The sequence below is a fragment of the Piliocolobus tephrosceles genome, chromosome X (genome assembly GCF_002776525.5).
Source record: "Piliocolobus tephrosceles isolate RC106 chromosome X, ASM277652v3, whole genome shotgun sequence".
Classification (NCBI taxonomy): Eukaryota; Metazoa; Chordata; class Mammalia; order Primates; family Cercopithecidae; genus Piliocolobus; species Piliocolobus tephrosceles.
Window position 1 is genome coordinate 63997569 of NC_045455.1, and position 14477 is coordinate 64012045.

General features: G+C 43.1%; 1 pseudogene; it reads right to left on the reverse strand.

Annotated features, from left to right (window-relative positions):
• Window positions 1-444: 444 nt before the first annotated feature.
• LOC111521054 lies at window positions 445-6851 on the reverse strand (annotated as a pseudogene).
• Between the last annotated feature and the right edge of the window lie 7626 nt (window positions 6852-14477).

Here is a 14477-nt window from a genome sequence, read left to right on the forward strand (position 1 = left end):
TATTTCTGAAGTATGTGAAGGTGATCCGTCCACTGAAGGATGATTTAATTCATCATTCTGTCCAAGAAGAGGGAAGTGTCATTGCTGGCCTGCAGTTCTGAACTCTGTCATAGACACTTGGCAGCCCTTCACTTGGGAGGCACAGACTTGAAAATAACATCAATTGAGTTCTGAGTGTTCTGGTTGGAAATTTGTATTTTTCATCTGGGAAATGTGAGGGTAAAGGGTACTTGAAGAAAGTTCAATCATGTAGCTATTTGCATGATGTGAACCATTTTTGCTGGTTTGAGATTCCTGGTTTAATTTTTCAGGATCCTTGAATGTTTTTCATCCTGAATAATCTGAAAAAAAGTTGGAAAAAAAAAGAATAGTTTACAATTCAAAAAAAGGAGAAACAATTGAATGCTACATAGAAATATACTTAAAAATGTAAACAATATTCAGTTATTCCAGGACTGGTTTTCTAGCTGTTTGCTTCTTTTTTCTTCCTCCGGATTTTCTGCCAATGACTTGCACCTCCACCTGCTGGTGTACTGAGGAAATGAAGTGGAAATAAAATACAAGCAAGTCAATTAAATTATTTGCTGGAATCTTTAATACAGGTTTGGTGGGAGGAATGGGTGAAATAACAATCTAAAATGAAGTTTCTGAGGGCTAGTAGTGTATTTATTGATTCATTAATTCTCTGTTAACTATTAAGAGTGAGATGCAAAAAAATTAAAATATTTTCATTAAACTTCTTATCTCCTCTCTATCAACATCTAATTCAATTCTCTTGCCATCACCTACGTGTCATCCTTTCAATAATCCCACTAAAAGTTTTACAAGAAAATGCAACAGAGAGTTGGAGGATAAACCAAACCATAAATCAGAGCATTTCGTTCAAACTCAAAGACAGAAACATCCTCAGGAATGTAAACTGGCCCTAAATCTTTAAAAGACCCATAAAATAAGTGTTTAAAAACCTGCAGAAAAAAATATGCTACAGCAGAACATTAAAAGCATGAACTCTAGAACCAGACTTCCCAAGTTGGCGACCAAGCTCTGCCCCTCACAGCTGAGCGGCCTCAACCAAATTACTTGAACAGCTCTGTGCCTGAGTTTCCCATGTGTGAAATGGGGTCAAATGATAGCACCTGCCTAATAGCACGGTTGTATGACTCAAGTGAGTTTAATATTTATAAGGTACCTAAAACAGTTTCTGGTACATAAACTGTCCTCTGTAAATGTTATTAAACAAATAAAAGGTTTTTGTTGAATACAGGTAAGAAGCAATGTTGTGACTGTTATTACTAAGAAAAAAAATTGATCACATTCTCGTTTGCCATAGCAGCACTTTGAGTTATCATGCTTGTTATTAGGAAGAAGAAACTAAGTTAAGACAAGAATAAGCTGGTAATTTCCTAAATAGAAAATATAAACAGTAGGAGTTCCAGTCCTTTGATTCTTTTGAAAAGGCTAATTTAACACTAAATTATCCAGAAACATAAATTCACTATAGAATCTTCAAGTTTTAAGATCACACTAGCATTTTTCAGAAAGTTAAAGAGTACAATGGAACTTCCAAAAAGTACCAATACAATTTTACCCTAAAGTGCAATATGATCATAAGAACTAGTCATACAAGTTTCAACGTATGTGCTGGTTAGACTACACCTTTCATTTATCCACTCAGTAAATTTGCTGATTTTTGTTTTGCTCTGGTTTTTTTTTGTTTCAGTATATATCTGAAGGTGGCCATTCAACATGGAACAAGAGACAAATAATAAACAAATAAATATACAAATAATGCCAGGGAGTGATAAATGCTAGGAATGAAAATAAAGCAGGGTAAAGAAGATGGAGAGTGACAGGGAGGAGAGGCAATATGGGGTTTGGAAGACCTCTTTTGATTAGATGGACATGTGAACAAAGGCCTAAATGAAGGTGGGAAGCAATATGGATATCTAGAGCAAGCTTACCAGGTGAGGGAACAGCAAGACCCTGAGGTCTGAGATGGAGAGATGCTTTGTGTATTCAAAAAACACAAGAAGGCCAATAAGATAATCTAATGCATCCTGGGGAAGAGGGGTAAGAAATCAGGTAGAAGAGAGAGCTAAGGGCCAGATAATGCAGGACTTGATGAGTCATGTGTGGCTGATTTACAAACATGGCCCTCAAAACTCTTGGAAAATTTTCTAGGGTAGGCATAGGGTCTTTGAACCCTCCACTTGAATCTGGGTGAGCTTAAGACAGCTTGGACTGTAGAATATGATGGAAATGACCATGTAATTTCAGAAGCTGGGTCACAAAAGAGGATGTGACTTCTGTCCTGTTGGATGAATCATTCATGTTTGCAGCCCGAGCTGCCACGTGACTTTGCAGAGGCTGCCAGGCTGTAAGAAGTCAAGCCACGTGTAAAGAGAACATGAAGCCTCCCTTTTTCCCACTTCACCAAGTCAGGTCTCCTGGACTTTGGCTCATCACAGCCCACAAACCTGGCACGTAACTAAAGAAGCTTTCAGATGGTTCCAGCCTCCAGCCATCATATCATCCCAGCTAAGGCCCCAGATACTTTGAAACAAAGATAAGCCATTCCTGCTGTACATTGTCTAAATTGACCACAGAATCCACAAGCATAATAAAATGGTTGTTTTATGCTACTACATTTTAGCCTGGCTTGTTACACAGCAATAGTAATTGAGACACCATGATAAGGATTTGGGATTTTATTTAAGCAACGAGAGTTCAGTAATGCAACCTGATTTATGAAGTAAGAGACCAGTCTAGTTCTCATATGCAGAATGGTCTGCAAGAGGGCCAGAGTAGAAGCAGAGGGGCCAAGTTTGAGGCTACTGCCATTGCCGGGCAAGCGATGACAGTGGCTGGGTAGAGTGGTAGCAACGAATGTGGCGAGAAGTGAATTGATTGAGAATATATTTTGAAAGAAAATTCAACAGAATTTGCTGATGGATTGAAAGTTGTGTGTAGGAAGAAACAAATCAAAAATAACACCAAGGATTTAAGCCAGAGCAAGCAACTAAGTGAATAGATAATGTCATTTTTGCTGAGATATCAACACCAGAGGAAAAACAGGTTTGGAGAATAGAAACCAAGAGTTTAGTTTTGAACATATAGCACGTCCATTCAGAATCCAAATGGAGATGTTGAGTAGGCAGTTGTGTACACGAATTTGGACCTCAGAAGAGAGGCTGGTACTGAATCACCGTATACAACTTCAAGTTCTCCATTTTAGAAAGTATGTTGACCACTAGAGAATATTCAGAGGAAGGTAACCAGGAGGTAGATGCTTCTGGAAACCCATCATTTAAAAAAAAAAAAAAGTCAAAGGAACAGAACATAGACTGTGCAAAAACACCTATTATGGTGACGAGGCATTTGAGTCAGTAGGACACACCATTATGACTCCTCTTTAAGTAACATATTTTCTTTGAGGGAAAAGATCTAGTGCCCATTTTCATGCATACCAACACAAAATACCTCATAATTGACAATGCCTTTCACCACAGGAGCTACCACTCCAGAACCAGACATTATTCCAGAGAATTGGGCCTAAAGCGCACCCCCAAATGACACAGCAGATGTACTGGATAGAATGAGGTTGTGTTGGTGCAGCATTCTGTAAACAAAGCAAAGCCAAACAAAATCACATATTCACTTATTTAATATTGTAATTAAGTCAGGAATGAGTCTTATGATGCTTTGGCTTCAAAGTCACAGGTTTGAACTTACCCCCTTGTTTTGCAATCGTTTGAAAGGATACTTTCTTGAAACCCTCTCTGCTAATATCCAAATGGCTGTCATTCAATTCACTGTCTACTTTCCCACTGTCCTTCATACTGAATTCATCTATATTTGAATGTATACTGAAAGTGAAAAGGAAAGAATTACTTTGGTATCCATAAAAATGCATAAAATGTCAAACACATTACTTAGAGATAACAATAAACATTCTGAAATTACCTTAAACTTGCCGCAGATTTATTTTCTCCACAAGGGGATGAGGAATGAAAAGGAACTGAGATTGAACCCTATTTTTCAAAAGGGGTAAGAGCCGCAGTTAATAATACTTCACCGTCTAATATCAAACCTGACAGAGCAGGCGCCGCATTCCTCATCCGGAGTGTTTCAGAAAAACAGCATTAACCCTGAGGGTTGACTGTATCCAAATTGCACCCAAAGGAAGTTAACATAGGCAAAAACAGCAAAAACAGACATGGACCTACATCAATGAACATGTGACTATCAAGCCTGCCCCTAACCTTGCCTGTGGATAACTTTTCTTTTCAAATAAAAAAAATAAGCCCAGAAATATCAACCATTTGAAGTCCCAAATCAGTCAAAAATAAGCCCAGAAATATCAACCATTTGAAGTCCCAATAAGGCTAGTAGCATGAAGATCTACTCCAAGTGAATGAGGACACTAAGAAGGGCAGGGGTGCCCTACCGGGGCCCATGCAGTCCTGCTCCTCTCGCGACAAGAGGAGCTCCAAGACACCTCACTGACCTCAGACTAGGAATCCTCCACAGACTCAACCGCCTGGGCCCTGGAAATGGAAACTGGCCATGTGTCTGCGAAGAACCCGGAGCGGAAGTCCCCAGAGTCAGCCCCTATGGCTCTGACACGTGGACCAGCGTGGTCACTCGTTGCCTGAAATCTGCTTGGGAAGTGCTCATGGAGCTTCTTCACCAGCGTCCTAGCCTTGCCTTGGCAAGAACAAGTCACAGTGATGATGACCACTAGCAGAAGGACGCAGCCGCTGGCCAAAACACCGACCAGAACAGAAAGGATTCAAGCTGCCCTCCCATTCCCTGCCTGATACGTGGCTCCCCTCCCTCGTGAGGCGGCGGCATCAGCACCACTTCTGCGCTAGGTGGCGCCCGAAGCCTCACTCACCTACACCTCATAGACCGGCCCCGTGAAGAGCGGCACCCCGGGGCCGCCGTCGCTGCGGAGGACTATGTAAGTCGGCTCGACGTTGACGCCCTCCTCCGCGTCTTTTGCCTGCAGACGGGTCAGCACGTAGCCCAGGGCAGAGGCAGCTGGGCTGAGCCACTGAGGAGCAGTGGGGCCACCAGGCGGGGCGCGTGGTAGTTCTGGTCCTCCGCCTGCAGCCGCACTACGGCCAGGCCCCATAGCGCCTGAGAGCAGCCGTCTAGCGCCTCCAGCCGCAGCTGCATCTCCGCCAGCTCCTCGCAGTCAAAGTGCCGTCGAGCGCGCAGTTCCTGGTTTTGGGTCCACCGAGACCTAAGTGGACATACCGCCCCCGGCGCGGCCCACCTCGGCCTCCAGCAGCCTGTAGGTGACCTGGCCGTTGCGGCCCAGGTCCGGGTCCCGGGCCGCCACCGTAGCCAGGTAGGCGCTGGGCGGGGCATTCTCACCTACACCTCATAGACCGGCCGCGTGAAGAGCGGCGCGTTGTCTTTATGGTAGCCCACGCGCACCGTGGAGGGCCTCCTGGTGCACAGCAGGGGCGCGTCGCGGTCCTCAGTCACCAGCGTCAGATTGTACTCGGCAATGCGCTCGCGGTCCAGCGACGCCGCGTTCACCACCAGGCCGGCTGCAGCCGGAAGTGTACGTGCCAGTAGAGGGCGCAGCGCATCCGCCGGTTGGCTCCCGAGTCCCTGTCCGAGGTGCTGACCAGAGCCACCAGGCTCTAGCGCGCCGCCCCCTCCAGCACCATAGAGGTGGCGCCAGCCTTGGGCGTCCCGGCTCCCACCGACGAGCTAGCGTCCGCTCCCCCGAGGGCGGCGGCAGCGGCGAAGGGCGAGGCAGCCGGCGCGCCAGCGGGGTGATGGCGATGTCGGGCGCGTTGACATTGACGTCGCGGATGCGCACGATGACCTTGCAGGCGGCAGCGCAGTCCTGCGCCGGCACGTGCAGCTCGTAGGTATCCTGACGCTGGTAATCCACGGGCCCGGCTAGGGTGAGGCGGCCCGACCGCGGGTCGAGCCGAAAGAGGCGGCGCGCCTCCGGCCGGGTGCGGGCGCCAAAAGCGAACACCACGTTGCCGTTAGGGCCCTCTTCGGGGTCGGCCGCGTCCAGGTCGAGAAGCAGGGAGCCCACTGGTGTGCCTCCGCCAGCTCCACTTCATCCACTGTGCCCTACGGGAAGACCAGGCTGTGGTCATTGGCGCCCAGGGTGCACACACTGAAGACGGCCGTGGCGGAGAGCAGCGGGCGGCCGCCGTCCAGGGCCACTAGCTCCAGGCTGTAGGCGGCCTGGCTTTCGCGGTCCAGCTCCTGCAGCAGCAACAGGTCCACACACTGAGCGCCGTCAGTGCGCTTCTGCAGCTCCACGCGGACGGGGCTGTGCGGCTCGGCCAGGCGCAAGCTCTGCAGCCCATTGGCGCCCACGTCCTAGTCCACCGGCACCTCCAGGGTGCGTGCCCACGGCCCTGGACACCTCTACCGGGATCTGGGCTCAGGGAAGCGCGGCGCGTGGTCGTTGACATCCCTCACCTCCACCTCCACGTGCACTAGCCGGAACTGTTCCCGCGAGAAGCTGACCACATCGAAGGCCAGCACGCACTGCGGGGCCTAGCCACACAGCCGCTCGCGTTCCACGCGTCCCCGACGGTCAGCTGCCCGTAGCCCTCGCGCACCCGGATCAGAGAGCTGTTGAATTATTTAATCAGCTGAAACTGACTTGGCACCTCGCGCTGGGAATTAGACAGGACGTGATCAAACAAAACACCAATACTGGTGCCAGGGGCGTCTTCCTCACAGGTGAAGAAATTGACAGTATCGGTGCAAAATCCTGACACTAGCAGCAACCATAGAATCAGCAAGGACTCCAATCCAACCCTGCATGAAGTGTCAGCAGGAAATCTGAGCCTCCTGCGAGACATTTATTCCTTAAAGAGAAAAGCCAATCGCGAGCTCTGCACTAAGACTTTCAGGCTTCTCAAGCCCTCCCGAGTGCGCAGTCAGAAGACTCTTTTCCCCTTAGAACATCTCATCACTAAGTCCTCTGCTGTATACTTGCTTTTCTCTGCCCCAAGCCTAAGCATGCCTCTTCATAACCCTACCGGGGAAGCTACATACAGAAGAGTATGCAAATAAACATCCATTTGAGCCAGTCCACAGTCTCTGGGCGTCTGGACCATGCTGTTTCACTAAAAGGACCCATAGAAGGACCTGAAGAGCTGACCAGTGGCTAGGGTGGTGCAGGTGGTTATTAAGATCTCTGCACTATAAAAACACGTCCTGCTTGCTTTTCCATTGTACTGGTCTCTCACTTTGACAATAAGAGCAGGGATCCACAGCCACTTTATTCCTTCCTAAGCACACTCACATAATCCCCACACAGGGGCACATTTGACCCTCTTTACCATTTTAAGATGAACACATACATGCTTAGTGCAGTGCATCCTCTGCCACCCACAGTTACCCATCTATGTTGGGTTGTCATTTCCTGTACTGAAAGATTTTTGGGAAATATCTTCTAGAGTGTCAGGCAATGTCTAATTAGGGAAGAATTGTTTTCCAAAATAATCATTTCTAAATAGCTTTTTCTATAGCAAAGAAAGCATTAATGATGAAATTTCAGCCCCTTCATCTATTATGTCAGTAATTACTTATATGTGAGGAATCAGTGTCAGACAGAGAAGTCTATCAACCACAAACCACTGTAAGGGATAGTTAAGGGTAAAAAAAAGATTTAGAAAAATATATTGCAGTCCGACTTGTTAGAAAATTGCTGTAGACCAATTATTTTTTAAAAGCCCTTGGCTGAAGGAAACCACGGGTGGTCTGATAGGTTGAAGGCTAAAAAAACATTAAGCCATCTGTCTAAAGCCCAATAAATAGTCCTGTGTTAAGTTCTCTTTATGAGTGAAGTGTTCAAAATGCTAAACAGTCTCACATGTTAATGATGATATTGTTCCTGGTGCCATGGAGTCCTCATCAGTGCAGAATGCTATTTAACTAGTCATCTCAAATCAGTGAGTCGGCCGAGTTATTAATATGCCCAGGCTATTCTTGTCTCCTCTATGATCTGTAATGTTATTGATTCCTGCAGGGACATGTCAGTAAATGACTATTTTTCCTTTCATTCTTAGGAGGGAGTTGGCATTTATTTTAGTGCCAGGACGTATGAATCTGGTTCTGAAAGTGAGCCATCTTTGATGAGATAATTAATTTTCAGGGGTTTTCATTTAGTGAAGTATTTGGCAATGACTCTCATTATAAGTACCAGTAACCGGTATTGGAGAAGTGTACTGGGAAGCATGAGTTCATTTGAGCGGGGTACTCTGAGATCCTAAAAAGAAAAAGTACTCTATTTTCCTAGATTTTTAATTTTGCCTAATGAGGCATCTGTCTGAGGAAGAGAAGAGCTCTACTTTGGCCTGGTAAGAACAGACTTCTTTTAAGCCAGTATCCTCAATGGCACATTGGAGAGCTTTCTTTCTTTCTGAGAACCCAATATCTCTGGAAGTTCCTGATTATTCAGCCTCTGGGTCTCAGGGCAGACAAGAAAATCTGGTTCTTCCACTGAACATCATAATTGTTATATATCCCTTAACTGAAAACTGAATCTGCTTCAGCTGATGTCTTTAAAAGGTGCCTGCTTCCATATGCATTAGCCAGGAGAGGGACCCATTTAACCACAGTCCAAGTCTCATGTCATCCTCTTCTCCTTTAGCTCCCACAATTCCTGCCAAGCCTAGTCTCAGCTAGTCTTTAGCATTACTGTTTTTCTGATTATCCATGATCAGAAAAATCATTCAGCATACTGAAAATGAAGAACAGTACATGACTGCACCTACAGAACATCAAAAGATTCAGATAAAATATTTTAAAAAGCAGGCAATCAAACATATTACCTCCACAAAGCTAAGCATCTGGATACTTATGTTTGGAAACATCCAGCTATGATATTTAAATGCTTGATTGCATTTTCCCCCACGTTTCCTCCAGCTGTTTGGCGTAAAGTAGACCATCCATGATAAGTGTGCTGTATTGTTAGTGATTCATTATTAGCGCTATCATTGTTTCATACTAAACAACCACTTTATTAAAACACCGCTTTATGAATGAGGGACAGCTGGAGTTTCAGAAAAGAAACATTTTTCTGAAGCAAAAATCAGTTCTGTGCCAGTAGAATAACAAGCTGAATAATATAGAAACTGTATGATCTGTCCCCCTAGGGATATGTCATCAGGAAGCTGTGTTTACAGCTCTGGGCTGCTGGTGCACTCATGTTACATTCTGTTGGCTCTGTTAGATAAAAATCTGTCTCAATATTAAAAGCATTGTGGAAAAAAATTTGCTTTATGTGTTTTCCCATTTGCCAGCATATTGCCAAACTATAATTCCAACAAAAATGTATTTTGATCTCTGTTGGAGTCAAAGATAAAGCAAAACAAACAATAGACTGAAGGGGGATACCATACCACAGTAAGACCAAAATGTGAATGAAGCAACAATTTGTTCCTCTTAGTTTGTAAAGGGTGAGGATTTTGGTGAACTCCCTACAGAGTTTACTTTTGTTCCTAAAACAAAAGCAACAGACATGCTAGTGTTCCCCCCAAATGTCAAGAAATCAGATCTGAAAAACAGGATTTATATTCCAGTCATTTAAATAAAAGATTTTCTGTGTTATTGAACACATAACACCAATATATCCACACACTAGAGCACACTGTATGTAAAGAAAAGCAACTTTCATCAAAAGCATGGGAAAATATTAGCCCCCAATGCAGAATAATGTTTGTGCCTTTGCATATTTCCCATTTCCTGTCACAGAAAACCAACAACATACGTTTGGGGAAAAATTAAGCCATAAGAAAGTTTCTAATTTGCAAATTCGGCTGGATTATTGCATCCATGTGTCAGAGTAAGCATCAACTTATACAGGACCCTGAACTAATACTTCCCTAGGCCAGAAACAGTTTAGTGCCATTTAGAAGAAATCACTCTATGTACTATACTGAGACCCATTTTCATTTCTCAACTGAACAAACATTCTGGAGATGAATGAGCAAAATATTATCAAGTGCAATGTTACTGTCTTCAAGAAGTAAGTTCCAGAAATTGAAGCTATTAAGACCGTTTGAAAGAAAACAGATCAACCTAACAGCTTTTCTTTTATTTTCTTTTTTTAAATCATTTCTTGAAAAAACTGAAGTCAGTCTTCAGCAGTATGAGTCTCCAAAGCAGAGAGAAATTGTTTAAAGTTATTTCATAAGAAGTATCATTATCTCATCTTCTTGTTACCCCATTGTATAATCAATTTGTTATTAGGTCTTGACTATGTGGTTATTTGTAACAAAAGTTATCAGCAAATTGCTGGTCGTTTTGCTGTAAAATTAGTTTAGAGAAAATAATTCAGCCTTGAAGTCAGCCAAAACACCCTCTACAAGACAAGCATAGAAACAAATGATATTTTATTCACTACTTAAGTGCTTTAACCCAGAGAAAATCACAGAAAACCTCTATAAAATATCAACACTAATCACAAGTTCCCCTTAACATAAAATAAGGATTTAAACGATGTAGTCTTCATTTAGAAAAAAAGTTTCCTGTAAAGATCATTATGTTAATAAAGGTATTATCAAAACTGTGTAATCTTAAATCCTACATAAAATTACTTCTTAAACTACTGGTATTATTAAAATCTCTGCATGAAGGAAATTAAATCAATGAATAATAAAAAATATTTTACTGGTTGGGCACGGTGGCTCATGCCTGTAATCCCAGCACTTTGGGAGGTTGGGGCGGGCGGATCACAAGGTCAGGAGTTCGAGACCAGCTTGACCAACATGATGAAACCCCAGCTCTATTAAAAATACAAAAATTAGCTGGGCATGCTGACACACACCTGTAATCCCAGCTACTCAGGAGGCTGAGGCAGGAGAATCACTTGAACCCAGGAGGCAGAGGTTGCAGTGACCCGAGATCGCACTGCTGCACTCCAGCCTGGGTAACAGAGCAAGACTCTGTCAAAAAAACAAAACAAAAAAAATGTTTTACCATTTTGGCTCACTAATCCAAAGTGAATTAGTGAAACTGACTTTGGTACTTGACTTTCAGTTCATACTGGTTCATACTTTGTGTCCTTCCCACCCTGCAGGCAAGAGGCTTTCTCCTTCACCAGATAATGTATCAAAGCAAGATGAAGAATAAAACTTAAAGACTGAGGGGCCAGGTGCAGTGGCTTATGTCTATAATCCCAGCATTTTGGGAGGCCAAGGCAGGAGGATTACTTAAAGCCAGAAGTTTAAAACCAGCCTGGGCAACATAGCAAGACCCCCTTTCTACAAAAAGTTAAAAAAAAAAAAAATACCAGATATGGTGGTGTGCACTTGTAGTCCCAGTTACTCAGGAAGCTGAGGGAGAGAATCTCTTGAGCCCAGGAGTTCAAGGCTGCAGAGAGCTATGATCATGCCACTGAACTCCAGTCTGAGCAACAGAGTGAGACTCTGACTCTAAAAAAGAATAAAAATTAAAAATAAAGACTGAGAAGCAATTTTTCATCTGTACCTTATTTTGTTCTCATCTCTTTTCCTCTTAGCTGAGTCCCTCTATTCCTACTCTGCACAAAAGCTCATGTCCACCAGTAATTAGAACACTTTCAAACCCTTTATCAACAGATGTTTAATCACATATTGGTGATGCAATGAAGCAAAACATCCTTGTTAGAAGAAAATACTTACACATTAAAAAATTAACTCATCATAGTTTAGAGAAGGTCACAAATGCCAATGACACAGACCAAGTTATAGGAAGTACAAATGAGAAACCATCTCAGAGTTTACCATCAGGCCACACACGGTGGCTCACACCTGTAATCCCAGCATTTTGGGAGGTAGGCAGATCACTTGAGGCCAGGAATTCAAGACCAGCCTTGGCAACATGGTGAAATCCCATCTCTACTAAAAATACAAAAATTAGCTAGGGGTGGTGGTGCCCGCCTGTAGTCCCAGCTACTCAGGAGGCTGAGGCAAGAGAATCGCTTGAACCCAGGAGGTGGAGGTTGCAGTGAGCTGAGATCATGCCACTACACTTCAGCCTGGGTGACAGAGAGAGACTCGTCTTCAAAAAAAAAAAAAAAGTGAAAAAGATCACAATCAGCCAGAATTTCCAGTAATGGAGAGAACCTAGGAATGATGTGAACAAGATGTGGAGAAGGGCAGGCACAGATGCTACCGGGACTGAGTAGGCCAGTTGGTTGTGGTACATGGGTCAAGAACAATATGTAGAACAAGTATGAATGGATGGCATAGCTAAGGAAGACCTTGATGCTAAGCTAAACATTTTCAACACTTTTAAGGCAGCAGTGAGAAACTATTGAGGTTTGTGGAGCAAAGGATTGTTGATGTGTGTTTTATTAGGATAATATGGATGATTGCCTTTCTAAACATTGATGAAATCCTTAAAAATGATTGTGCTTTATGTGAAGCTTTAAAGCAGCATCCAGCACAATGACTTCCTTGTAATGCATATTTATTAAATAAATGATCAAGGCAGTATTGTATGGTGTACAACTTCTACCAACCTCAAAAACCCACTTAGTAGCAGAATGAATTAAAGAGAGACTGAAAGTAAAAGGAAGCTCATTTAAAGTGCCTCTGCAATCTAGGTACAGGATGTTGAAAGCCTGACCCATGAGTAAGAAGAAGTATAGGGTGAGACCTGAGAAACATTACTTAGGAATGATTGGTAGGACTTCATGACAGATAAGCTCTACAAGGTGGAGATGAAACAAATAAATGGTCCCAAAGCTTGTGGATGGCTAAAAGAATGGTCATGCTTTTGTAGTATTCCCAAATACTGAGAAATAAAGTATTTCCAAATAGAATTCCCAGAACTTCCTGCTACTCACTAGCTGGTTGACCAAAAAGACTTCATCTCTCCAAACCTCAGTGTCTTCAGGGAATAATGCCTACCTTGAGGAGTTGCTTTGAAATTTAAGGAAAAAATGTGGGAGGAGAAAAAAGCCCAGTGCCTAGCAATTTGTGGGACTTTAGAAGACAACTGTGTCCTTTGTTATAGGCATTTCATGATACACTGTGATTTATTTATTTAAAGTATATGTCTTACCCCATTCTGAGTCCTTCTAGGGTATGAACCATGTCTTCATCAAATTCGTATCCCACTCCCCAGTTCAGTGCCTACAGCATAAAGGGGGCTCCTTAGTATTTGTGGTATACTGGTGAAGTTCCCACCATTTCATACGATTTCAGTGAAATACTTACCACATAACATCATCTGAATTCGAAACCAGAAGATTGACTAAAGGATCATAGGATTAGTATGTGGAACTAGTATGTTATATGAGACTTCAGCAATAAATGGAATTTGCTGAATATTTCAGAGTTGGTCCAGCCACATGTGATAAAATTGGCTTTTTAGAATCTTTATATTTTTTCTATATTTAATTTTTTTGGACTTGCAGAGTTTCTTTGGGTATAAAAACTGGTTTCTTGGATCAATTTCAAAACTGACCTATCAGGACATGAAAGACATTTGTTGTTTTTACCTGCTCAGCATCTAGTTTTCTTTTAAGAATCCACCTCTTCACCAAATTAATCATGCAAGTAGGGTACAATAGACCCCCACCCTTGCTGTTAGGATGGCCACATGACCCAGGCTTAGCCAAACTAGAGCATTCCATCCAACTAGCTACAGTGACTTATCCAGATAGGTACATTTGTCCCAACCCAGGTCCTTTTTAGCCACTGGGGATCACCTCCAGGATTATTGCTGCAACTACTATGAAAGAGATACTTTCCCCCACTGGAGTTGATGAGTGCCTTTATCAGAAGATAAAGGCTGGGATGTGAAACTACCAGGTTGGGAATGCTTGCCTGAGAATAAAATCAATGTTTTGCAAAGAAAAGCTGAGGTGGCTTTCAGATCCAACCATACCTGATCTCCAAATGAATTTTTCATTTAAGTGAAGTAAGTTCCCCCAATATGTTTAAGCCAATTAGTGGTTGGATTTCTATCACTGACTCCATAAACAATCAAAACAAATTCCAAATTGGGAAAGAAATTGTAAGTAAAAGACCCCAACAAGAGTGATTAGCTGAGAGGATCTAGGAGGAGGTTTTCATGGAGACCTATCAATACTAAGCTGAGAGGCTGATCTGCATTCTTCGTGGGTGATTGCACAGCTGCTGGTAAACCGCTGCTCACATTTGAGACCGGTTGTGTGTCTGTTAAAGACAGAGACCAAATGGTCAGGAATTGGAAGGGATCATATACATTTATAAGAAAAATTTAATCTCCTACTGAACATAGTCCCTCAGAAAGCAGAAAGAGAAGAAAATATATCACTAAAATAGACCCTTTCTGACTGAGGCCAACAAACCGAGAGAACTGAAAGTCACAACCTGGCAAGTTTTAAGGACAAAATACGCAAACTTTTCTCCATCAAAGTAAAGTTAGTGCAAGAAAATGAAAGGAAAACATAATCAAGGAGATAAGAGTGAAGCCTCACAGAGTCTTGAGCCCCACGTCTCTTCCAA